The sequence below is a fragment of the Panthera pardus genome, unplaced genomic scaffold (assembly GCF_024362965.1).
Source record: "Panthera pardus isolate Hobbes unplaced genomic scaffold, ASM2436296v1 HiC_scaffold_2, whole genome shotgun sequence".
Taxonomy (NCBI): domain Eukaryota; kingdom Metazoa; phylum Chordata; class Mammalia; order Carnivora; family Felidae; genus Panthera; species Panthera pardus.
In genome coordinates this window covers 21,614,125-21,640,243 of record NW_026526765.1, presented here as the reverse complement: position 1 = coordinate 21,640,243, position 26,119 = coordinate 21,614,125, and the positions used below count along the sequence as shown (strand labels likewise).

Here is a 26,119-nt window from a genome sequence, read left to right as displayed (position 1 = left end):
CTAATCAATATCCTTCTTATTGTGCCATTTCCAGAAGTACTAAAGAGACTTCTCTTCTGAAACAGGGTTTGACTCTCTCGTGTTTTACTCTCTCTAATAATGTACAGTGTATAACAGTGAATCTAACAGGTGGACCATGTAAGTTCTTGTGATGTGTCTATGGTCACAATTAATTTTGACCTTTCTGGACAAGGTGAACCCCCCCCCCCCCCCCAATTGCATTATCAAATAAAAAGCAGGGTTGCAGAAATTTGAAATTGTATTTGAAATCATTCCCTTGCTTAAAAAGAACACATTAGGACGTCAGTTATTAGATGTTTTTAAATCGCTGTTTTTGAAAGGTTATTTTAGTTTATAAACTCAGTGACAGATAACAATTCATGATCAATGATAAATGCGATCTGGATTCTTTCTCTTCATTTTCGTAAACTTGAAATTGTGGTACTGAACTGAAATAGGTAGTCGTGAATTCTGCAGGGACTGTAGCCAAAATTTCTTTTGAGCAGAAGCATTCTCCATGGGATACATGTTTTCCATAGATGATTTACAGGTTACAGACACGCTGTGACCTCTCTCCCAATTGCAAACAGATTAAGCAGGGCTGATTAACCGAGACTAAAAACACTGGGTTATTTTCTCCGGTGGGGGTCTTTGACAAAGCCCTCCTCTCTGAACCCTCCGACTTCATTCGCTTGCAAATCGCTGTGCCTGAACAGGTCTTCCTCCCCCAGCCCCAACCCTTGAGCCCTGCAGCGCCATCAGCGGCAATATCTTCCTACGTGAGGGACGTCTCTTATTAATCAGAAACGCTGAATGGAAACCAATCAGACAGAGAGTTTCTTTGGCTTCAGCTTCCTGCCTGTCTGAGTTAAAAGTGATGCTCGGAGAGGGAGGCACACTGAGATGCATGAAGCTTCAGCTGTGAAGATACTATAAAAAGAGAAGAGTAGGAACGAGACAGAAGCAACACCGGAATTGTCAGTGCCGAGCAGGGCTAAACTCAGTTCCGCTACTAACCAAGGTAAATGCTATTTACTTTACCTGACTATACAATCTATTCAGTTTTTGCTTTCTTATACTAAAGTAGTACAAATACTGCTTTTCTCCTAGTTGCTTTATTTTGCACTCTCTCTCTCTCCTTCCCTCAACATTTGTTGGGAAGCAGGTAAGAATTTATTTTGTAGTATTTGAATAAGATATTAAGATGCTCAGTGAAAAAAACTAGCAATGCTTGCTTCATATTTTACTTTTACAAAACAGATACCTATCTAAGCTCTTTTCATCGTGCTAAAATTTGCACATGGAGCATTATTATAAAAATAAAACTAAACTTCACATTGCGTTTGTTGATTTGGAGGGGTGTTGAATTACTCACATTAATGTGTTTATGTATGCTATTATTATATTAATTTGAAATGGTCTCCTGGCTTTCTCATAACTTTTGGTTCCAAAATGTGAGTCAGAACTGTCAAAAATAAAGGCATCTTTATTCATCATTGAATAAATAATTTCTTTAGTTTTAATATTAAAATAAAATAATATATAAACAGTACAAATAACACATGTAGAGATGGACAGACATAGGCTGTCAGGATTAAGGTGATCACTATACCTCGCAAAGAAGATTTCTCCACATATTTATGGCTCTCACTCAAGTCAACATTCTGAATGTGCACCTCTGTTGGCTATAATTGCTCTCCATTATCACAGGCAAATGTATCTTAATAGAGTAAAGACTGGATGAAAATCACAGAAGGGAGAGCATCAAAGGCAAAATTGGCATGTTTTTTTGAAATGATATGGAAAATGCAATGATTTGATCAAGCATTGTTTTATTTTTCTTTGCATACTCAACATAACCATTCATATCAATTAAATTCTTAAGCACATTAATTTCAAAAAAAGCGTGATGAATTTCAACTACAAGGTTGTCAGCATTCTATAGTATTGACACTTAGATACTGGTAACAGTGTGTGTTCTCAGAATCTAATTTGAAAACCAAAGGTGCACTAAAAGAAAGGTGATCACCTGTAGTAAGTAGCTAAGTTCACATTTATTTGTATGATCAACTTTTGATGAGAATGTAGTGGACTATAGATCTGAGGAGAAATTGGAGGTCTTTTCTGAAGACCTGTTGTCATTTAATATTTTATGTTATAGACCTATGAGATTACTAATAATAAAGATATTTTTCCACAAGGTTTTCCAAATCTATGTAGCACAAAAAATTAATGATTTCATGACAGGAAAAAGTGGTAACTTTTGCGTGGCAGGAAGAAATCTTCATTTGGCTCTTTATCTATGGAATAAGAAGAGTTACCCATCTTCAGCCATAGCTGACTAAAAAAGAATTTGATCATTCAGTGCTCTTAACTGGAAAAGAAATGTGTTTAAAATCTACTGCATTCAGTGGAGAATAAATCCTATTTTCATTGCCTGCTTCATTGCCTAGGCGATGCTATGTCACGTGTAGAACACATTTGTGTAACCATGAATCTGGCTAATCCAAGTTTGAACAGTAGATCTTTTAAAAGATAAAGAAAATGAAATAGGACGTTGTTTCAGCACATAGTAGCAAAGAACTTAGACATAACAGGAGCAGCATGCATTTGTGGTCTTGGCATCAAACACAGGAATTCAACCGAAGTTTTCACAAAGAAAGAGTACGAAATAACTATATGCCCTTAATAGATGTATCCTGAGATGTTGAAATACTGTCAACTTTGTAGTCGCTTGTTTTGAAAAATGAGAAAATGTAAGGTAAAGTGCATGGTACGAGCAAATCTAATTCTGAGAATAATGAGTAGAAAAATGCTTCAGGGGAAGCAGATAGTAGTATCAATTTGAAAGTAATTCTCTAACTTTAAGTCAGATAGATTTGGTAAGACTAACAAGACAAGTCATCTAAGATAACATTATTTTCTGGGATGAAAAAATATGCCTTTCCCTTTATTACATTAGCTGATAGCTTTTAAGATAATTTTGAAATGGTCTTGCATAATTACTCACCAATGTTGTATTCATTGCATATTTGAAGTAAAAATGTATTGTACCATTGCCTATGTGTAGCAAGATCACAATATCAAAGTTGGCTTTGAAATGATCTTTTTAAATGTTGTGTTGTTTGACTTGATACATTTCATGTTGGATCAGAAGCTCTTCTGAATGTCACCTTCCATGAAGAGATTTCATTTGGTATTTTCCTACAACCCCTGTATATACAAGTTTAGTCTCTGAAGTGTCCCTTCTATGGTGCATTCACCAACTGGGATTTAAAAAACAATAACCGGAGAAATTTTTTCCACTGGCTTACCTCTCTTTAGACATAGTGATTTGAAGTACATACGCCTTTTCTATAATATTTGCACAATGTATAGGTGGAGTTAATCAGAATGCTTTGGACAATGCTTCAAATTGTTTAACATAAAATATATGAGTAATATGGCAATATATTGTATGCAGGAAAGTATAAATTTAGATGAAAGTTAATATAAAGAATACATGTGAATATGTCATGAGTAAACATTGGCTGTAATTTGTTCTCTGTGAAAGTGAACAGTCTAAATGAATAATTACTTAGCATTAATACACATGTTTCAATGTAATGGATCATTAGATTGCTATGTTCTTTAAGACTAATTTTGTTCTCTCAAATGAAAATTTAAATCTAAAGTATAAATAAATCTAACATTCGAAAAAACAGTGTGATAACTTACAAAACGTCCAATGTGATATTTTAAATATTTATATATTTAAAGTATATATTTATACTTATGACTTTGATATCAATACTTTTGATATTATATTTATAAAGTTATAAATATAATTTATATTACCATATTATAAGTATCAAATCAATAGTAATATTAACTGTAGAGTAAGTTTGTTCTATTGTCAAAACTAGACAAAAGTCTAGTTAAGTTCTTTGGTATTTTACTGCTTAAATTATCTACTTAATTAAAATTAAGTTTTCTCAAGAAAGACGACAGCATGTGAAATAGAACCAAAACCGCACTGGTTTTAACTAGCTTTGTCTTTACCTGATGCTAATTTGTAATAATTTTTCATTGTAGAACATCTTTCCTAAGGTAACATAATTTTGTTCATTGTATCTTGCATATTTGTTTTAAAAAATGAGTTGTGTCTTAAAATATATCCCCCCAAAGTCTCTTAATACCCATGATATTATCCTATTTAGGTGTTTAAATAAAACTAGAACTTTAGAAAAGGGATTTTAACCACCTTCAACTCTGATATTACATGAGAAAATGGAGGTTTAAAAAGATAAGATTATGTATCCAATGTTGTCAAATTGTATATTAAAATTGGCAACATTATGTGAAAATAAATAATGTTGACTCATGAAAATCATTTGGTATACACACACACATACACACAATGTTTAGTTGACAACAGTATCTCCTGGATTGCTTTAAACATTCTGAAAAAGTTTTTTTTTCTCTTATGAGTCACTTCAAATCCTCTGCCTGGAACCACCATTATCTTTATCATTAAAATATGGTAGGAAATGCACAGTGAGGTGAGTGTCTTTATAGCACTTTTATACATTTCCATAGCAGTCCTAATATGTTAATGCTCTTATCCCTAAATTTAGCACTAGTAAGAGATGGTCTTACAGCCACATTAAGAATGCAAAGTGCCTGAATAAAAGCATGATCTCTGGAGCCTAAGCAAGACATTTTATATTAGCACTACCAAGAAACATCTCCCCAAACATAAAAGTCATGATAATGGATCTTACTGCTTAGGAAGGGAAAATGGTAACCTCATAAGGTATTGTTTTTGTTGCTGTGAGGTGTGTGTGCATGCATGAGTGTGTAGGAGAGAAAGAGACTGGGAGAGAGAGACACACAGAGAGAGAGAGACAGAGACAGAGAGGGAGACACACACACACACACACACACACACACACACACACACACACACAAAGAGGGAAAGAGATTTATTTTCAAGAGGAAAGGTGGGGAAAAGGAGAACACCTAAATATTTTCTGAAAGTGACAGAATTTTTATTTTCTTTTTTTCCTTTTCTGTGCTTTTGCATTACTTTGCCAAATTATAAATCAATTGCAGGAGAAATGAGTGCTCTTGTATTATTTTTCTCTTCAAGAGCAAGATAAGTCCTGGTCTTTCTAATTAATCAATGAAACACCAGAGTGTATGATTATTTCATAAGTATGAACTAAAAAGCTTGCCTTTCATATCACTTTTTGAGATTAGCTTTATAGTTGTGAAGAGCATGGATGACTTCATTAAATTTTTTACTCTCAACACTTATTCATCTTCTAATGGAAATAGCAGTGGCTAATAGTTTTTATTTGATTTTTGAGTTTAAAGTTGAATGTGTTCCTAAATGTATTTAAGAAATAGATATACCTGACAGAATTTATATTAGAATATGCTAAGCTTACTATACTTTATTATTAATTAAGTATCCAATGCATAAAGAACTTTTTCCCCATTTTACTGAAACCCAATTTCAGGAAAGTCATAGTAATCTAGAAATAATATTCACAGGAAACCAGTATAACAAGGGAGATACAACACGTGTAACAATATGTAGTCTAACAAATAAACACCAATAACCACTTCCTGTGACAAAAGACATGTGAAATATTCTGCTTTTCTAAAACTGGGACATCGAACCTGAAAGTTTTCAAGGGGAGTTTTCCCCCAGATAGTCAAGTAACTTTCTCACCATCTATTTTTTTTCCACTAAAGTAGGTTACTGCAATAATTTAATGTAATTGCCGGAAATATTTTTTAAATATTCACTTCTATGTGTTATCAATGCTTTAAAATGCAAAGAATATACCATAAATTCAAGAAATTCAAATCTTTTTCACTGTAGTGGTAATTAAATCACAGATGAAACATCCGAGAAAACTCACAGGTCAAATTACAAAGTAACCTATATATCTGTACCTTTCTGTCTTAAATATGCATACCTGCATCTATATCTGTGTTCCCATTCATAATTCTGTATACTTGTATCTGTAGGTATCTCTGTGTGTATGTATGTTTATGTGTGTGTAGACTCAAAAAATATATGGAAAACACAATTATATCGATGTATACATCAACTGTAGTTCTAAATTGTTAAAATGGTATAACATTCATTATACACTAAAAAGCTCTTTTGTCAGGTGATTATAGATGTTATATTATGAATAAATAATGACATAGCAATACTATATATTTTTTTAATTTTGGAAAAAATAAACTCATAGTCCATGTGTTATGGCTGATCTGGATAAGTTTTTGAATAGGGGGAATTAGACTTTCACTTTTTAAAATCCTAACCAAAATAATTTTTCTCCACTGAATGTCCGCAACTCTTGAAAACCTCATAAAAATATAATCTCTTTACCCATTCCTACCATGGGAGGTAAAGTATCATGTAAAGTAGGAATTATAATGCTATCTCAAATCATATTGGTAAAAATTAGATTATTATTACTATCAGAAAATAAAATCCTCATTATTTTTCATTTGCTATGTATAATACAAAGAAAGCACAGTTACATGGTGGAATTTTAAAGTTATTTACTTGGTCATTTTCCCTAGCTGAGGATTAGATCAAGGCATTTTATACTTATATTACTGGGTAAATTATTTGCTTAACTGAAAAATTGTTTTGTATTAAAAATGTAATACTAAGATTAAATATCATTTCCTTATATCTAATAGGATAAACACAATACTTAATACAACAAGGATAAATATTTGTATTATTACCACTCCTTCTAGATTAATGTTATAACCTATTAGTACATTATAAATCAACTATGTGTGCATGTACTGAGCAGGAATTAGATTAACTATTAAAAGAAAGATAATATTTTTCCTTCTCCCCCAGATCTTGCCAGTTTATCTAGATGATGTGATATTTTATAGGTAGATTTAATTCTGTTATATTTAACATAAAGTTTAGATTTGTATTTCTGACAGTACTTACTCTTCGAAAGATGAAACAATTGATGTACTATTACAATAATATGTATGATTATGTATGCAAATCATATTTGTCCGATTTTTATGCTTAGCTTAGAATTGAGACCTCTGGGGGCGCCTGGGTGGCTCAGTCGGTTAAGCGGCCGACTTCAGCTCAGGTCATGATCTCGCGGTCCGTGAGTTCGAGCCCCGCGTCGGGCTCTGTGCTGACAGCTCAGAGCCTGGAGCCTGTTTCCGATTCTGTGTCTCCCTCTCTCTGCCCCTCCCCCGTTCATGCTCTGTCCCTCTCTGTCTCAAAAATAAATAAACGTTAAAAAAAAAAATTAAAAAAAAAAAGAATTGAGACCTCTGATACAATCATTAACAACGAAGAATGTTATTGTCATACCTGCAATAAATATATTTTTCTTTATGATAAAATTAACTTTGGTCACTTTAAAATAGGTAGTTCTATTAAAATACAGTGAATATCAATAATAAACATCCTTTTTAATATTGCCATGTTATTTTACGCATTAAAATGAAGAGTTTTTATCAGCACTGTATCTATATGTTTATCTCTCTATACCGACATAGATATGAAGATATGTATGATGTGTCTCAACTTCACTACTTTGGACTTGAAACCCATGTAAAATATCATTTTCAATGGCTGAATATGGAATGCTACTTAAAATAAGAAATGTCCAACTTTGGAATTTTTTTGTGATTTTAGACAAATAAGACAATTGTTCTGATATTATTTAAAAAATAAGTATATATCAGGAAGCTACTTGATATAATTACTTATACCCAAAGATGAATATTGAAACTGATGGAGACCACATGATAGAAAGGAGTCTAGGAAGAGGTGGGGTTTCATGCCATGCTCAGGAGAAGAGTCACACAATTTGAATTTTCTAATGAGGCCATCGCGGATGTCTGACATCTTCCCAGACCTATGCTGTTTTTAGGCTTGCTGCTAAACAAATGAAGCACTGCCTTTGGTATCACTGCAACCCTTTATTTAAACATGAGCATGGAAGGGTGCTGGGTACCTCAGCTGGTTAAACCTGCGACTTCAGCTCAGGTCACGATCTGACACTTCATGGGTTTGAGCCCCACGTCGGGCTCTGTGCTGACAGCTCAGAGCCTGGAGCCTGCTGCGGATTCTGTGTCTCCCTCTCTTTCTGCCCCTTCCCAGCTCATGCTTTCTCTCTCTCTCTCTCTCTCTCTCTCTCTCTCTCTCTCTCTCTCTCTCAAATAAATAAACATTTTTAAAAAAATTAAATGAAATAAATAAAATAAATAAAATAAACATGAGCATGGAGATTCTCCTCCATTATACCCAAGAGTAAATTGTGGTCATGGAAGTCTTATGTTGACATTGAGTAAATATATTCAGGGAGGAACAAAATGTTATTTCAGAATAAAACTGTCATTTGTATATGACTTGCATTCATTTCATTCAATATATTTATAAATTGTACTCTTCTAAAATTATAAGAAAATGTAAGTAAACAGCCCACAGGAAAAGAATATGAGGAAATTCTACCTGGAATGAAAATTTGATCCAGATTATGGGTTTGGACAAACATATCCCTAACTATTTATAAACAATATTTTGTTCTATAAAATATGGATTTGGAAGCAGATTTTAATAAATAAGTAACTTTAAATTATAAAATTCTATATGTATTCAATACAATACAATACAATGGCTTTCTACCAATAAGAGATTTCTTATAAGCTATCAGTGATATATATTTTATTAAAAATTCAGTTTTAGATAAGTTTTCTAGATGTAATGATGTTTTTATTGTTTCTTATTCTTGGAATTTCGCTTCTCTAACCTAGAACTTGTATGGAAACTGCTCTTCAATTATCTCCATTATGAAAAAAATATTTTAAAGCATTAATTAATCAATCTACTACAAGAATATTTTCCACTAATTTAGTATATAGGAAAGTAAGCATATGTTAAGTTTACAGAAGGGGTTTTAGTATTTAGGATGTGATTAAAAAGTTTTAAACAACATATATACTAATAAAATGTATCACCTGATATACTAATAACTATACATATGCATATATGATACACTAATACGTTACTATTTCTAATATGTTTGGTGACACGTTTTATGTTTTCTCTTTAAAATATATTTATAATATGTAGGAAAAGATATTACATCCATCTTTTATCCTTTCTCTTATGCTTTAATTTTAAATCATTTGGTGGCTAACACAGACTTCACTTAAACTGTGCCTTATCCACTGCCTTCTATCAAATTGAGTACAAATTTATAATGATTAATAGAAAGCTGATTGGTCTGTTCCATGCAATGAACTGTGATGATTTCTTTCTCTTGCTGTTTTTCATGAACACGTGCTATCTTACCTTTATTGCAACTTTAGCTTTGCTGCTACTTCCGTTTCCAAGTTTTACTGCTTTGCTTCTATCCCCTTCTCATTATTCCCCACCCCCACCACACCTCCACTTCAAAGACAGACTATTTAACTACCAGGGCCTGTCTTCCTTAACTTGGCTTGCATTGTGGGGAGATGATTCAGCAAACTGTAACACAAAAGTAGTTTTGCCAACATGAGAAATTCCTTAGATGTGGAGCTAATAAATATTGGTCCATATATTCATGGGCGATTTTAGAAACACTTCTCCATTCCACCTTTCCCCTACTTTCACTTTCTAACTGACTGCCAATGGGTCTTAAAAGGATTAAGTATTACCAAGGTCACAATTCATTAGGAAGAGAAGAGTAGAACAGGAGACTTACTGGTACTGAAAAGAGTACCATAAGTCCTGGACCATAAGTCCAGGAATGCAGTCCTCCATAAGGATTTTGGAGAATTGGTAAGAAAAATTGGGGCTCGAAAACCTAAGGCTATCCTTACATTCTGAAGTTTCATAAGGTATGTTGTATGTGGAGACAAATTGGAAAACTGTTTTGATATTGACTGGTTGGCGTCAGGAGACCCAAAATCGATGCATACAAACTTTTCACATTAAGAAGCTGGTCTTTGTCCCATGTCCACGTAGTAGAAATGTCATCTGTCTTACAGTTTGCAGGTATAGGCAGAAGCAATGCTTCTCATAACATTAGTACATTAATGTAGTATCCACATGTGTACAGCCTATTCAGAATCCTGTATGTACCCTTTGTTCTTTTCTTTTAAATTCACCATCAGGAAAAAGACCTTCAGATTCTCGGCAATAATTAATTTATTCATCCACCGGATGATTATTTCAGTTTCTTATTTGTGAACTTACTCATTATTGAGTGCCTGCTCTCGGTCCCTACGCTCTGTGCTGTGGTAAAACATGTGCTAGGGAGAACTTCTCACGGTTGTTGTTTCCAAACAACTTCAGTTGTTAGAGAGTCTCTTCTTTCCATATGCGACAAAATTTATCTGCTTGTAACTACGCTTTTTATTTCGTCTTAGCCTTGCCCATATAGTTTGGAATCATTACTCCACTGCTATCTGATAGCATTAAATTCATTCAAAGAAAACTGCGTCGATCTTATACTTAGTCATCAATATAAATATCCCTCATTATTTCACTTTTAATATAAGTAACATTTTACAGACTGCCTTACCATTCTAGCTACCCTGTGTGAGGTGAACTTTTGCTTGATGCTGTCTCTAAAATTGAAATAAAAAAATCCTAATGTGAAATATGGGGCACACAATAACTGGGACTAAAAACTCCCTTTTAAAAGCTACTTTTCAAATTAAGCTAAGACCATGTTTTTATCCCTTCTCACTGCTTCCATATGACATACACAGAAAAAGAATTCTTTATACTTGATAATTATTTCTTATAAGATGTTTCCAAATTCTGACAGATATAACCCTTGTCACATCTTACATTGGTCTCTTCCTGTCTAGTCATTGGGGTGCTTCTCCTGTAAGAATCTTAATATCTCTTTGTTGTGCTATTATAATAACCTTTTAATTGCTCACCTCACTTACAATTTCTTTAACAACTGATACATTCCACAAAGCATAATTTTGTCAATTAAGAATTTGGTCAAGTAACCCTGTCTCCTGTTACGCTCAGCCCATAATCCCGTTACATCTAGAAGTAAATCAATACTCCTCAGCTTTGAATCCAAGTCTTCAGCAGTTGGTTTATTTTATGTTTTAAGTTTTTGAGCTAAATTGGTACTCTTAGAAATATGGCCACAGCCTTAAGGAGCTCAAAGTTTAGGCTTCAAATGATCAAAACTATTCTGAAATCTTTACAGAAATATTGTATTTATGATTTAGTGTGAGTTCCCTGGAAAAAGGCCAAAGCTTTCATGATATTCATGGAATTTTCATATCACCCCAAAATAAAATATGGGCTGCTTAACTTGAATCCATAGAATTAAAATATCAATATTTAATAATACTACTTTATTGGAATAAGAGTAAAAATGCAGTATGCTGGCAATGTCAACAGACTTAGTTTCTTCCCAGCTCCATTTACTTGTTCTGTTTTGTTGGTAGGTTATCTTCACTTCTGGGTCCAAATTGTCTTACATATAATATGCAATAAATAAAAAACTTAGAAAGAGTCCTGGGGTCAGACGTCCAAAGTACATGAGTTGGAGAAAGTCTTTAATACTTCGGAGTTCTAGGAGCTTAATGTGTTAAGATATTAGCAGTATCTATATTATAATGTATTATGAGGAAACATGATTGTCCTTGGAATAACTTCTGTTATTACTATTATATTATTAAGAATATTATTGCTCAGGCTCATTATATTCAGGTAAAAACTATTGGTACTCCATATAGAAAAGCACAAGGGACCTAACTTAATTCGATTAATTTCTTTGTTCTTGAAATTAGGTAAGATAAATCTAGAAGCATTACGAATATACATATTTATATATATATATATATATATATATATATATATATATATATATATATATCATATGGTTCCTTAAGTTGACCCAACATACAATGAAATATTTTGTGTTGTAAATTTATTATATTAAAATTAATTTAGAATATTTGCTATCATAAATAAATAGTATAAGTTTTATTGCTTGAATTGGAATAAGTATATTACACTTGGATCTTGGAGACAAGAATGAGTTATAAAAGCCTTTTAAATATAAGTAACATTGGATAAATTTTCAATGGTAATAAAATTTCATAGTATCTCATATTATCACATATTTTTTTTTCATCACATATTTTAATGCCAGGTATTTAATTTTCCTTTTCTAGCATTTTATGGTTTCTCCCTTTTATTCATTGATTTATATTAGTGAGTATAAAGTGAATGACATTCTTGACCTTAAAATGAATAGAGCTTATCAAGGTGGTTTATTTGTATAAGAATTTTACTGCAGTTTGGGAAAAAAAAAAAGTTCAAACAAAATTAGTGGTAATGATTGCTTGTGAATAACATTGATTAAAATTACCATGGAAGTGGGGGGGCCTTCATGGCTCAGTTAGTTAAGCATCTGACTGGTTGATTTCAGCACAGATCATGATCCCAGAGTTATGGGATCAAGCCCTGCATCAGGCCTCGAGTCAGGCCCCATGTTGGACCCCGTGTCAGGCCCTGCATTGGGCTCTACCTCGCACTCTGTCAGGCTCTGTATTGACAGCAGGAGCCTGCTTGGGATTCTCTCTCTTCCTCTTCCTGTCTCTCTCTCTCTCTGTCTGTCCATACCCTGCTCATGCACTCTCTCTCCCTCTCAAAATAAATAAACATAAAAAAATTAATTAATTTGAAAGTTGTATTTGTGGTCAATATTAACAATTTGATAGTTTATCCATAATATGCATAAAATGGAGTTAATGTTACTTATGAAACACAGAAACCATTTTAAGTTATATTACTTCATAAATTTGTTCTATAATCAGGTATGGATGCCAAATATTTATTCAACGTTTACTATGCATGTTGCATTTTTCTGGGTGCTGAGGTTATAGCAGTAAACATGATAGAAGAGATTCTAATCACAAGAAGGTATTCTCTAGAGGAGTGATACAAATAATAAACAAAGATAAATATGGTATTGATAAATGCTAAGAAAATAGGCAGTGTGGCGGAGAGTTACCGAAGGGGTAGATAGAACAGGTTGCATGAGGGAAGTTTTATTGAGAAGGTAATATTTGAATTGATTCTGAATGGAGAGAAGGAAATACTATGAGAAACATCATTTTAGGTGGAAGAAATGGCAGACTCAAAAGCCTGCAATGTTAACAAATTTTGCTCATTTTATAATCTACTCCTAATTACAGTTAATTGTAATATATAAACACTACATTGTCATATTATGCCTATTTAGATACTTATAAATTTAGTAATAAGAACATGAGCTGAACATTTTCCAGTTTTCATAGTAATGCTATATTAATAATAACCTGCATTCTTACTTTTCTTTTGCTTCATCAAATAAGTACTTCCAATATAATATATTTATTTTTCAGGTATACAAAGTTAAACTGTCATTAAATGTTACTATTCATTACAGTAGTGGGAATTTCAGCTGCTGTATAGTATTTAAATATTAACTATGAGTGTTCAAATTATTAAGTTGTCTAGTTTCTCCTTTTATAAGTAGAAGACTCAAGCTGAGGCAAGGAAGAATATCTCATTGTGACAAAAACTAATATGCCTGTGTATAGCTCTGTATATTTCTATATTATTAGCTATAATAATAGGACTGTTAGTCTTACAAGTCTTCCCTACCACAACAACCCCCAAAAGGAAATCCATAATAGGATTGATTCTCCTTTATCCTAAATGTTGAGGGAGGTTCTATCTTTTTGAAGGCACTAGAAAGAGCAGAATCTGTCCTAGAATTTTCTCAAATGCCTTGAAATGTGGATTCCTTTCTATCTATGTGATTTTACCTTGGATATGATTTTCATACTTCTAATACAGTTTCCAAAAGAATTTAATCATGTGACTGAAATTCTCTACTTTTAAGGGTATATTTTCTGCAAGTTCTGTTTTCGTCACTTTGTTCGGTCATGCCTACCTTTATTTTCTGACACTTTCCTGGTTTCTCTTTCTTTTTTACGGATCTCCTCTGTTCAAGGATCTCTAGTTAAATTTTTGGAGATAATTATATTAAAAGAACTCTTATTTCTTTGTACCAGAACTCTAGATAATCTTTTGGTTGGCATTCAATATTTCCCTAACCTTATCTAAATTAGATGACCCCAGTCATATTCTCTTGGGTCTTGGGTAAACAATGTATTTACTGAAAAGTGACCTTTATCCTCACAAAGACTTGTTGGACACCCCTCTTTAAAAGGACCTGTGGACATAGTACTCAATGGATATTGAGAGTTCTACACCATTTGTACAAAGTAGACAATTATAATGACAACATGCTGCTCCCCAAATAACATGTAGATGATATGCTTATCACCCTACTTAATAGTGTTTACTTGGCTAAAATGTATTTAATAGTTGTAAATAAAAATGGAAATGTGGCAATTTGGAGTTTTAAGATCATATCAAAAAGTTTATTGGTTGTTTTCAATGGGGAAATACAAAAGTAAAGGTGTTTTGGGTGAATTTTGTTTTGGATGAATTATGTTTGGTAATTTTTACATTGCTTAATAATAAAACTGGTTCATATACCACATTGGAAGGTATGGTATTTATAAGTTTTTGTCTGAGACTAATTCTGTATGTACTAATTCCCTGCTTCTCCCTTTTCTAGCCAAAATCTGCCTGCCCTTCCCTTGAGCTACAGAGCAGGAACAAATCTCTACAGAGTAGGGACAGGTATTTACTTAAAGATTAACTGTAATGGTTAAGATGTCAGATTCTTGAACCAGAAACACCAGCTCCACCTCTTGCCTACAGTGTGGTCTCATTAATTTATTTCATCTTCCTAAATTTCAGTTTCCTCCTGTGAAAATGATAATTGTATTCATTAGTATTGTTGACAATGATTACGATCATGCATACATCAAAGTGCTTATCATAGTAGCCACTTAGTATATATTAATTTTGCTTACTACTATTAGTAGTAGTAGTAATATTATATTCACAATATACTCAAACTCTCAGTTCCTAGTACTGTTTTTAGAGAATTTTACCACTGTATTTGGGAAAAGTAGTTACAATATTCTGTACATGTTTGTAGGACTCTCCTTGTCTAGACTGCAAAAAGAAGTTAAAAAATAAAAAAATAATTATACCCCCAATAGTTGACGAAAAGATGCTTTTGGACCATGCTAAGACTTTACTTGATTAGACAACATATTTTCTCCAAGGAAATATACACTGGCTTTTAAAAGTACCATATGATCAATCATGAATGCAGAGAGTACCAGTAACAATAAGAACAGATTGGAAAAGTTAAAGAAACGTTGTTAAAAATTATTTAAGCAATCACACTTGTAAAAGACAAGGACCACTAAAAACAAAACAAACAGGGGCGCCTGGGTGGCTCAGTCGGTTCAGCATCCCACCGCGGCTCAGGTCATGATCTCTCAGTCTGTGAGTTCGAGCCCCGCGTTGGGCTCTGTGCTGACAGCTCAGAGCCGGGAGCCTGCTTCGGATTCTGTGTCTCCCTCTCTCTCTGCCCCTCCCCCGCTCATGCTCTGTCTCTCTCTCTCTCTCAAAAATAAATAAACATTTAAAAAAATTAAACAAACAAAAACCCTCCCAACTATAGGAGTATGAAAAATATGTTTGAAAATTTTTGAAAAATATGATTCTTGGAAAATATTTCTTCAATTTTCATTATAAATAAAAATAGAGCCAAGTTATCATAATGGTTTCTAATGATATTACATGCTACTTTAAATTAAAAAAAAAAACGTATATTCTATAAAATGTGATCTCTCTCTTGGAAGGGAGATTTTAAATGGAAAAAGCATGATTCAATATAATTAAGGATTATTATAACAAGAAGAAACCTGGCATTTTGTTTGACTGATTTTACAGATTAAGGATAACAAGCAAGACCCTGAGATGTTTGTTCAAAGTGATCCTAGAGGAGAAAAACCAAGAGTAGAATCCAGGGCTCCAGGAATAGATTATGTGATTAAGATTATTTTATCAATGTAAATCCTTATATTTTTACAAAGTTGTTTTTGATTCATAACCTTTTACATGTAAAATGTGGCATGCTGGTGAGCATGTGTAGCTAAAGGTGAAAAATAACCACAGTTTGATTCACCACTGTGGTTGGGCCTGGTTGTCTCTACAAACCTTGCTGAACGGATAGATGAACCAACCAAACTCTGTATGTAGAGAAAGAAAAAGAGATTTATGCCAAATGATATGCTAAAAGAACTAAAGTATAGTTGATTAATTATTTACCAAATTTTACATGGTGGGATTCTACTCCAAGCTGGTGTGGTAAAGAGAGCAATGAATGGGAAATAAAAAGACCAGAGAATAAGGGATGTGTATTCATTTATCAAACTGGGATTTAATTTCTTCACTCTAAAAATTATCTACTAGGAAACATCTAAGGGCATTATTAGTTCCAAAGTCAATGGATCTTTGCTTAAAATAATCATATTAAACTTTCAATTGTTTCTCAAACCAGCTTCTATCTTGGGGTGGGGGGTGGGGGGAGAGCAAACAATAGAAATAATGGAAATGCTTGGTAGTATCCAAAGGCCTGGATAACATGTTCTCATGACTGGCCCTCTTGAAGACATTTTCTTTCTTTCTTTTTAAAGCTTATTTATTAATTTTGAGAGAGAGAGAGAGAGACAGAGAGACAGAGAGACAGAGAGAGACAGAGAGCATGCACACAAGCAGGGGAAGGGCAGACAAGGGAGAGAGAGGGAGAGAATCCCAAGCAGGCTCCGTGCTGTCAGGATAGAGCCCAATGCTGGGCTGGAACCCACGAACTGTGAGATCATGACCTGAGTGGAAATCAAGAGCCAGATGCTTAACCAACTGAGCCACACAGGTGCCCTGAAGACATTTTCTGAGATGTGGATTCCTCTGTGTTAGGTCTAATTGCATCTGTTCAATTGACCTTCTCCATATTGCCTAAATGTCCTCCACTGATACCAGCATTTCCATGTATAAAAAGAATATGATATGTAATTTCATCATTGTCCACAAATATTCAGAAATGTATCCCTTGGTCATGTCTATAGCACCAGTCTCTTTCAAACATTCTGTCTGTTCACAACTATAATAATGAATTCAAATTATCAGCTGCCTAAAAGAAATTAAAGTTTCAGTCACATATTTCAAACCATTTTTGTGTTCAGATAATTCAAATAGTGTAATCTGCTCATTTGATTGAACTTATGTATATATTTACAGTTATAAAACTGTGCTATTTTTGCATTATTTACATATACAAATTATTTCTATATTATAGCAAAGATTGCACAATATGGAACAATTTGTTAATACAACTGTTCAGTCTTTGGGAAAAAAAGAAAGTATGTCAGTTTGCCAGTTCTAAAGACAAAATTGGATTCATTTGAAGAACAAACAATTCTAATGTCAAATGAATCCCTAAAAAACATTCAATTTGTAAAAGACCAGATTTTTTGAAAAAGAAATTAAAGGTCAGTTATTTCTTCGAGACATTATATATTGGAGTATTTTAATAAATCTGTCCTTGGATACCATATCATTGATTTATGTCAACAAATAATCTGTTGGTGACTTTAGGTTTTAGACCCCTCAGTAAAACTGACAAGAAATTACTATCTTTAGCCATGTTTTATCTATAGTGTTATGAGAGTAATAAGAAAAGCATGAATGTGTAAGATAACTTCTCCCAAATCACAAAAGAGCAACACCCTCTGTTTCAACGTATTGTCTTGAGAAAACATAACAATACCAATATCTGATAGTCAATTAAACATTTTGCCTTCACAATCTATTTACATGAAAATTAATTATTTATAGGTAAATTATCTCCTCTCCTTTTAATTTCCTACTGGAGTTAGATTTCTTTCTGATGTTCTGAAGAAGGAGATTAATCTATTCATTAATTAAATTAATATCATTGTAAAATAACATTTTGTAATAAGGAAGTACAGATTCTGTTTCTCTTTGGCCCTGAACCTTTATTTATAATGTTATCTTGCCCTAGTCTATGGGGAAAATTGATAGCAGCTGTGTTAGATAAACCACACTTACAATTAGCATACAGGATCTTGTTGCCAATGGTATTGCTGAGGTTATGTAAAATATTATATATTCCTGGCATAAGTTTTATAGATGCATCATATTTTATATTACTTTTAAGTGTTTTCATGTACATGGAAACAATGTCAGTATTATTAGTCCTATTTATATAAATGTAGAGGTAAATCATGTGATTCAAGTTACCTGAGGCTTATGTGATTCCTCCACTTTCTATACTCTCTATTAAGAGATCTTGCTTCGTGTACATCCCATCTTCTGTAATTTACTTTTGTAATTATATTATGGTTGAAAAAATAATTTTCTTCTAGGGGAATGTACAATCTTAGGACCATAAGCTAAGTATAGTACATAATAAGTCAATGTTAATAAGCCAACATCAGACTAAATTGATATGCAGACACAGTGTGCAACTCATATGTGAATTGGATTCAAAATCTCATAGTCATAAAATCAAGCTATTCAGCACAATACTTTAGCTCCCCCTTTTGGATGGCCCAGACTGCAATACAAAAAATATGAGAAAATGCCCTCGTCTGTCCTCTTTCCTACTGTCATTTTATATTTGAGGTAACATGTATTCCATTATTTGACTGCATAAAATTAATCATTTAAATCAGTTTTCTATTGAAAATAAGTCAAATATACTTCTGGTTTTTTTTTTCTGGTTGAATGTTATGTACACTTAATTTTAAAGATGTATTTTGACACGGTGTTTTAATAGATATGATTTAAAATCAATTATTGTTTACTTACTTTTACAAGGATTTTCAGTACTATTTCTCCAAATAAAATATTTGAGCTTAGTTGTGTCATAAACTGTACTAGTTATGCTTAAAACATATAATAACCAAGAAAGACTTTTCAAAGTATTGAACACCAGATAGTATAAATTTGGGGAATTCTTATTTAAAAGATTCCAACTACTTTCATTAATGACATAAACAGTAACACATCAAGATATATAAAATAAGTAATTTGTGCAAACTCTTAGTTTGCAAACATATGCAAACATATTGTGTTATGCAACTATATACACATATGTATATACACATATGTATATACACATATACACATATGTATATACACATATGTATATACACATACACACATATATATGTGCACATATAAATATATATATGGACAGTTAATCCTTGAACACAGATTTGAACTGCATGGGTCCACTATATATGGAATTTTTTCAGTAAACACCGTATTGTACTGTAAATGTATTTTCTCTTATGAGTTTCTTAATAACATTTTTTTCTCTAGCTTACTTTAGTATAAGATTACAGTATATAATACATATAACATACAAAATATGTGTTAATCGACTGTTTATGTTACTGGTAAGGTTTCTGGTCAACAATAGTGATTAGTAGTTAAGTTTTTGAGATGTCAAAACTTATACATGGATTTTCAACTGGGTGGAGGTTGGTCGCCCTTAACCCTCACACTGCCCAAGGGTCAATTTTATATAATAAATACTTAAAATAGTTAGTATTTTAAGTATTACTCATTATTCAAGCTGACCATACAAAACTATGCGCATATATAGTACATATGTCAATTTCTCAAAATATCAATATGAGCCTCTCCAAAGCTATATTGTCATCTATCACAGCATCTGTCACGTCAGGTGTGTACCTAATTGTTCCAATCTTCAAAGCTGTTCTTTCCTTTCATACCCAAATACCTAATTCTAGTTGCATGATAAAAGCAAACCTAATCCACCCTACCAATTATTTCTTTAAAATTTCTAGGAGTGTTGTAAAAGTTCTGGATTTCACCTGTTACCATCTGCTTAGGAATGTTCTTCAAGTTTCTCTGCTGATCTCAAGGCCTAGCCCTAACTAGGCTCCTTCTTGCTTCCCTTAGCCCTACTAATACTAGCACAGAACAGTAATTAATAATAATAATATAATTTGACACCATTTAAAGAAAGATAAAAGGAGTGAAGATAATGTTAGGGAACCGGAAAGCATCTGGAAAGAAAAACTGACATGTAGCACATAGCTGCTGAATCTAAATTCCATAGTCCAGGTGGTTTTCCAGGACTTGACGACTGGCCATCTCCATGTGATGCCATGTGACTGCAGAACATTTCTCCAGCATGTATTACCTTGGTACTAACTGTTATTTGGGAGTTCAGAATCCTCTGTCCTTCTCAGACTCTGGGAAAGGATTAAAAGATGTAAAATATGTGTGCCTGGGTGGCTCATTTGGCTAAGTATCAGACTCTTGATTTCAGCTCAGGTCATGATCTCATGGTTGGCGAGACTGGTCCTTGCACAGGGCTCTGTGCTGACAGTGGGGATTCTATGTGGGGTTCTCTTTCTCTGCCCCTTCCCTGCTCACATGCATGCACACTTTCTCTCAAATAAACATTAAAAAAAATTGAAAATAATTGAATGATAACATTATCTCAGAGATGCCGACTTTTTTTGTTTTAAATGTTTTTATTTTTGAGAGCAAGAGAGACAGAGCAAGTGGGAGAGGGGCAGAGAGAGAGGGAGACACAGAATCAGAAGCAGGCTCCAGGCTCTGAGCGGTCAGCACACAGCCTGATGCAGGGCTTGAACTCATAAACCGGGAGATCATGACCTGGGCCAAAGTCGGACGCCCAACCAGTTGAGCCACCCAGGCGCCTCTCAGAGATGGCGAACTTTTAAACTAAATTTTACATTATTAAAGAGAAAGATTAATACCCCTGTATGACATATGAGCATTTGGATTTTTCCATCACTTAATCTATAACCTACATGATTTAAAGGACTCCCTGAGAACAGAAAGAGCTTTCACAAAGACAAATCATACCGTCTAATAGTAGAATCCAAACTAAAAAAAAGGTATTGATTTTGTCAATATTTTATCAGTAATAACTACCCATGGGTTAGATCTATTTTGTACTATTTTTCTCTCTTAATTTTAGGTAGATATAAAAAATACTTAATTTTCTATATATTTAATATGTGGTTAAGGAAAGACAATATATGTCTGAGAAATATTCTATATATAATATGTAAAAAGTAAATTTCTTTAGTTCTTTTTTTTATGTTTTTATTTGAATTCTAGTTAGTTAACTTATAGTGTAATTTAGTTTTAGGAGTAGAATTTAGCAATTCATTACTTACATATAACACCCAGTTTTAGCTCTTCTTTAAATAAATGGAAGCCTATATCAGTTTGAATGGCTTTCTATTTGGCGGATGCCCCCTATTTATAAAACATATCATTTGCAACATAGAAATTGATCCGAATAATTTTCTGAGAAAGATAATGGGTCTTAAACTTTATTTTTTAAAACATGGATAAAAATTAGAATTAATGTCTCTCAGCCTTACTAGAACTAATGCCAGCTGCTATTATGAAAATTAAAGATAATATAATCCCTCTCTCAAACACACACAGCCCATCTTGGAAAAGAGCATATGTGTTAGGAAGCAGTGGGGCCTGAAGCTGAAAGGGTAGCGTGGGTTCAAGAATGGATCTCTGAAAAAATGAGCAGAGGGATTGCACCTGATGTAGGCAGCAGCACCAGAGGCTCCTTTAACAATGTAGATCAGAGTTTACTATCATGTGCTCTGAAATGAGATCATCTGGTTTCCTATTCCAACACTGTCATATCCTAACTCTAATGCTAGGGAGGTAATTTGATTCTTCTGAGCCCAAATTTCTTTATTTGTATAAGCAACCCATAATAGTTTTCCCAATATGTTCATTTGTAAGGCTCAATGAAATATACTTGAAAAGTATGTGTTTATGATGATAAAGGAGATACAATGTACAAAAAGTATTTTAAGAAAAGTATTTTTAGGTATATATGTCAGATACCAGAGAAAAGCCAGATTGAGGAGAAATAGAAGATATGAAAAGTTTTGGGGTGATAGGTTCGTATATTTATTAAACTTGAAGCTTGTCGTGTTGGAAAAGATAAGACAAGAAAGGAAAAGAATGATAAAAGTTGATAACAGTCTGGCACTTGGAACTCCAAGTGATCTGAATACAACTCTTTAGAAAGACTATCAGGTTATTTTAAGTGAATAACAATATGTGTTTCCTCTCTATGGATTGAGAAATAAGGTGTTCTTTGAAACTTTCAATCTGCTTCCTTAATCTTTCTCTCAATCTCACCAAAATTCCATAAATAAAGAGTTATCATATCTTAAATTTTTGATTCTTCAAAGCACTTTTAATAGTTGGTGAAAGAAAACAGAATTTCACTTGCTGGACAATTTCCACATTGGATTTAAGCTACTCTTGAATTTAAAACTACTACTTAAGCAAAAATTATGTGGCCCATCATGCTAAATTTCATCCCAAAATGGATGTAACCAAATTCTCAGATTTTTAAATCCAGCCATTGAAAAATTCAAAGTTCACATATTACTAAACTTTAAGCATTCTTATAAGATGAATAGCATATAAGTTTTTAAGTATATTGGCCAAATGAGCCTTCCTTCTGAATCAGTGGCCAACTGTAAAATTCACAGTAGTTGAAATTTTTATATATAAATCTTATAATTGTGTTCACATTGAGGCATTTTGTGACGAGTGATGTATTTTTTCATCAAATGACAGTCTCTCTCAACTTTATCCCTCTCCTCAACCTTGTACGGTCTATTGATTCCAGCACCGTGTTGCAGAATTGACTTGTGAAGGTATGGCCCAAACCCACACTTGACAGTGCATCAAAGTTCTGGGGAAAAAAACAAGATAAATTTACTAATAGTAGGTACTCATATGCTGGTACTGTCTGTCAGAGATTTATTGAGATGCTACAATATCCATTTCTGAGGATGGATGCAATTAAGGGAAAAATAAATTGCTCAAAATCTGTAAAATGTAGAACTGTTAAAGGATAGATTAGCTGACTAATAAAAATTATATAAAATGTCAGTAGATGTTGTATCTGTCTTTATACATTTCCTCTGCCTATTTACCTACATTAGTTCTGATGATGTTGATGAAAATCATGATGATGATGATGGTCTCATTAGATTAGGATGACAAAATCATGAATTAAAAATGATTGTTCGCTGAGTTATTATCTATCAGGAAATTATGACATACTGAATATCCTGAGTCACAGTGTTGTTGACAAAGGTGACTCTTAGAGGCTTAGTAAACAGAATCCTATTAGAAAAGATAAGCTGTGTCAAGTATGTGGCAGAGTATATGGTCACAGTATTATGCAATAAAAACAATAATTAAATAATTCTGTGACTCACTATTAATGTCCAAGTAACCAAAGCATACATTCTAGAATTTATATTTAGTAACAGGCTCCTTCCTAAGAGGCCATATTTGAGAATCTGATTTTGGCTTTGATGAATATACTTCATATCTCTGATGCTTAATGATGTTATTTAAGCAGCAAACATATGTTCCTTTGGCAAATATATGATGAAAAAAATAAAAATAAACTGGTCTTCTCATGTGACAGATTTAAATGAGTTTCCTACAGAGAAGGATCCATAGCAAGAGGTGTAAGGAACTTCAGCTAGGCCTAATTTTAGATTAACTTGGATGCATTTTTGCTTCTTAGTTTTCCTTTTATAGCAAAGAAAAGATGTCCTAATGAAGATTAGTAGTAAGAGTATGATTAAGGTGAGAATAATAGTCTCCCTTGGGAATGCAGTGGGTTATAGAGATATTTCAGTCCTTTATTAACCTCTTTGTGCAGGATTTCTAACTAAATTTTAAGCATTTGTAACTTTACAGTCCCTAAAAAAATAGATTCAATTATGTGCAATGTGTGTAATATGTGTAAAGTGAAAGATAACATGTTCAAATTGTTGAAATAGTACCTACAGTTAGGTATTCCATTACATCCCATCTTATAGGCATAAAATAAGCACATTGAGTCATTTGAACTCTTGATCCATTATTCCTCCATCAAATCAGATCATAATTCTACACAAACCCCTGGGTACATGATAAGGGTAATTAATTTTTAATGCAAGATACTTTTGATTCACAGGTTCTTATTTATTGGAAACTCTCAGGAAAACTGGGGTAGCTGAGAGTAGAATATGGGAATAAAAATAAAAATAAATCAATGAAATAAGAGATCCTTGTATGAACAAACAATAATTATGGCTCATAAGATGGGAGTATAATTGATGCAAGCCTCTGCATGTGAGGTTCGGGCAGGCAGGTGGGAAGTAAGCCTATTCCTTAACAAAATTTCCTTATAAATTCACACACACACAGACACACACCAATAAATCCTATCAGTGCTGATTTCACTACAATGTTCCTTGACATATTGTTTTAATTCAAATCCCTTGAGTAGTTCAGTAAAAGAAAGGAAATAACCTATGTTAATTACTTTATTAATTATCAATATTCATACTGTTTTATTCAGATTACAGCACAGTGGTGTGTTATGGATACTAGAGCCAGACTCCCCTAGTATAAGTCTCAATTACCATTGGAAAAGTCCAATGTCCAAAAAATCACGAATAATACAGTTGTGTCAAACTTAGGTGTATTAACTTCCTGCAACGAGGCACACTTCCCATCATGGGGAAGTTGGAAGTAATTTGGTCAGAGAGAGTTAGGATAGGCTTATTACAGAATTTGGGAATATGCTAGGATATTTGGGAAGTGCTTATGAAAGCAGAGATCAGCACTTGATTAGGTCATATCAGGAAATCAGGGCAATTTTATAGATGTATATTATCTTCTATATAGAAAGCTGGAAAAACAGTTTGAGATTGTCTTTGAAAAAGTAACCAAGAAAGAAAGATATTTGGTCATTTTGGGGCTACCTAGTGTCTCTGCTTTTGCCTTATCCATTCACAGCTATTGAGTGAGTTCATCTGATGATGATATTCTGTTCAATTGGTGTTCAGCAGGGGAAACTATAGCATAGCTCTTAGTCAGCAGGCCAGGTACCAGCTGTCAGCTCTCAGACGTGATTTTTATTTTCTCCCTCACCACCTAATAGATGTTTACCTTGGGCAATTTATTTAAACATTGTGAACTTTCATATTTTTCATGTATAAAATCTGAACAATAGCGCCTTCATCAAATAGATTTTTGAGAGTGTGATTTCAGCAATTTCTGTGATTTAAGATATATGCATCAGTTATAAAGGCCTAGGGTGTGCAAGAAGTTTCAAACAAAAATTTTCTTTTTCTCTCCCATTATATATCCATCACAGGTTGGCTTGCAGGGGTGGGGGTAAGCTCCTGTTGTCTTTATTTGGGGTCCTAGGCTGGGAAATCTTGCCATACTTGGTATGGCAGAGGAGAAAAGATCCCGCAGCAGTTCATAAACGTTCTTCCCAGATAGAGCACACATCACACCCACCCAAATTTCACTGGCTAAATAGCCCCAGGAAACTTAAAGATGGAGGTGGAAAAATTCCAGTGGACTAGGAAGAGAAAGACATGGGCTGTCTCAAAACAGAATGAATGATTACCAAAGCTGTGAGGAGTGTCTGGTCCATGACATGTACTTAATAAATGCTGGATAGATCCATAATGAATGAGTGTAATATTATTATCATCTCTATTTTCCTTCCCTCCATGAGATTTAATAGTAACTATTTATTATATGTAACTTTATTTTCAGATAGATTTTCCAGATGATATAAACCCTGGATTTTTTAATGAAAGTATCTTGACAATGACTCATTAAGTAAAATTTTTTGTAACTGTGTTGTGCTTATATAGCTGATTTGCAAACGTAAACATGCTAATGGATTTAAAATACTTTTAAACTTTAGTTAGAGAATATTTGAAATTTGAAACCTAGGAATAGACCATGGTTGTTGCTTGTTTCACCTTTCTTTCTTTCTTTCTTTCTTTCTTTCTTTCTTTCTTTCTTTCTTTCTTTCTTTCTTTCTTTCTTTCTTTCCTGTTTGGCTCTTATTTGACTGGTAAAATCAAATAATCTGTAGATCCATTTTGAAGTTACCAAATGATACACTAGATCCATGTTATGCTGTGACTGTGTATCACTAATTGAAAACATAACCATGGCGATTGCTATAGTAACATTTAAATTGGCATTGGTGCCAAGATCCTTACT

At 33.2% G+C, this 26,119-nt stretch overlaps 1 protein-coding gene across 2 annotated transcripts in view; it reads left to right on the top strand.

Annotated features, from left to right (window-relative positions):
• The first annotated feature begins 542 nt into the window (after positions 1–542).
• CDH9 (cadherin 9) overlaps positions 543–26,119 on the top strand; it is a 136,269-nt gene continuing 110,692 nt past the window's right edge. The window contains exon 1 of one of the 2 annotated variants that reach the window (XM_019450738.2): positions 543–1,021. The gene's annotated coding sequence lies outside the window, so the exon portion shown is untranslated. The remainder of the gene's footprint in view (positions 1,022–26,119) is intronic. The other variant, XM_019450739.2, reaches the window with a different exon arrangement.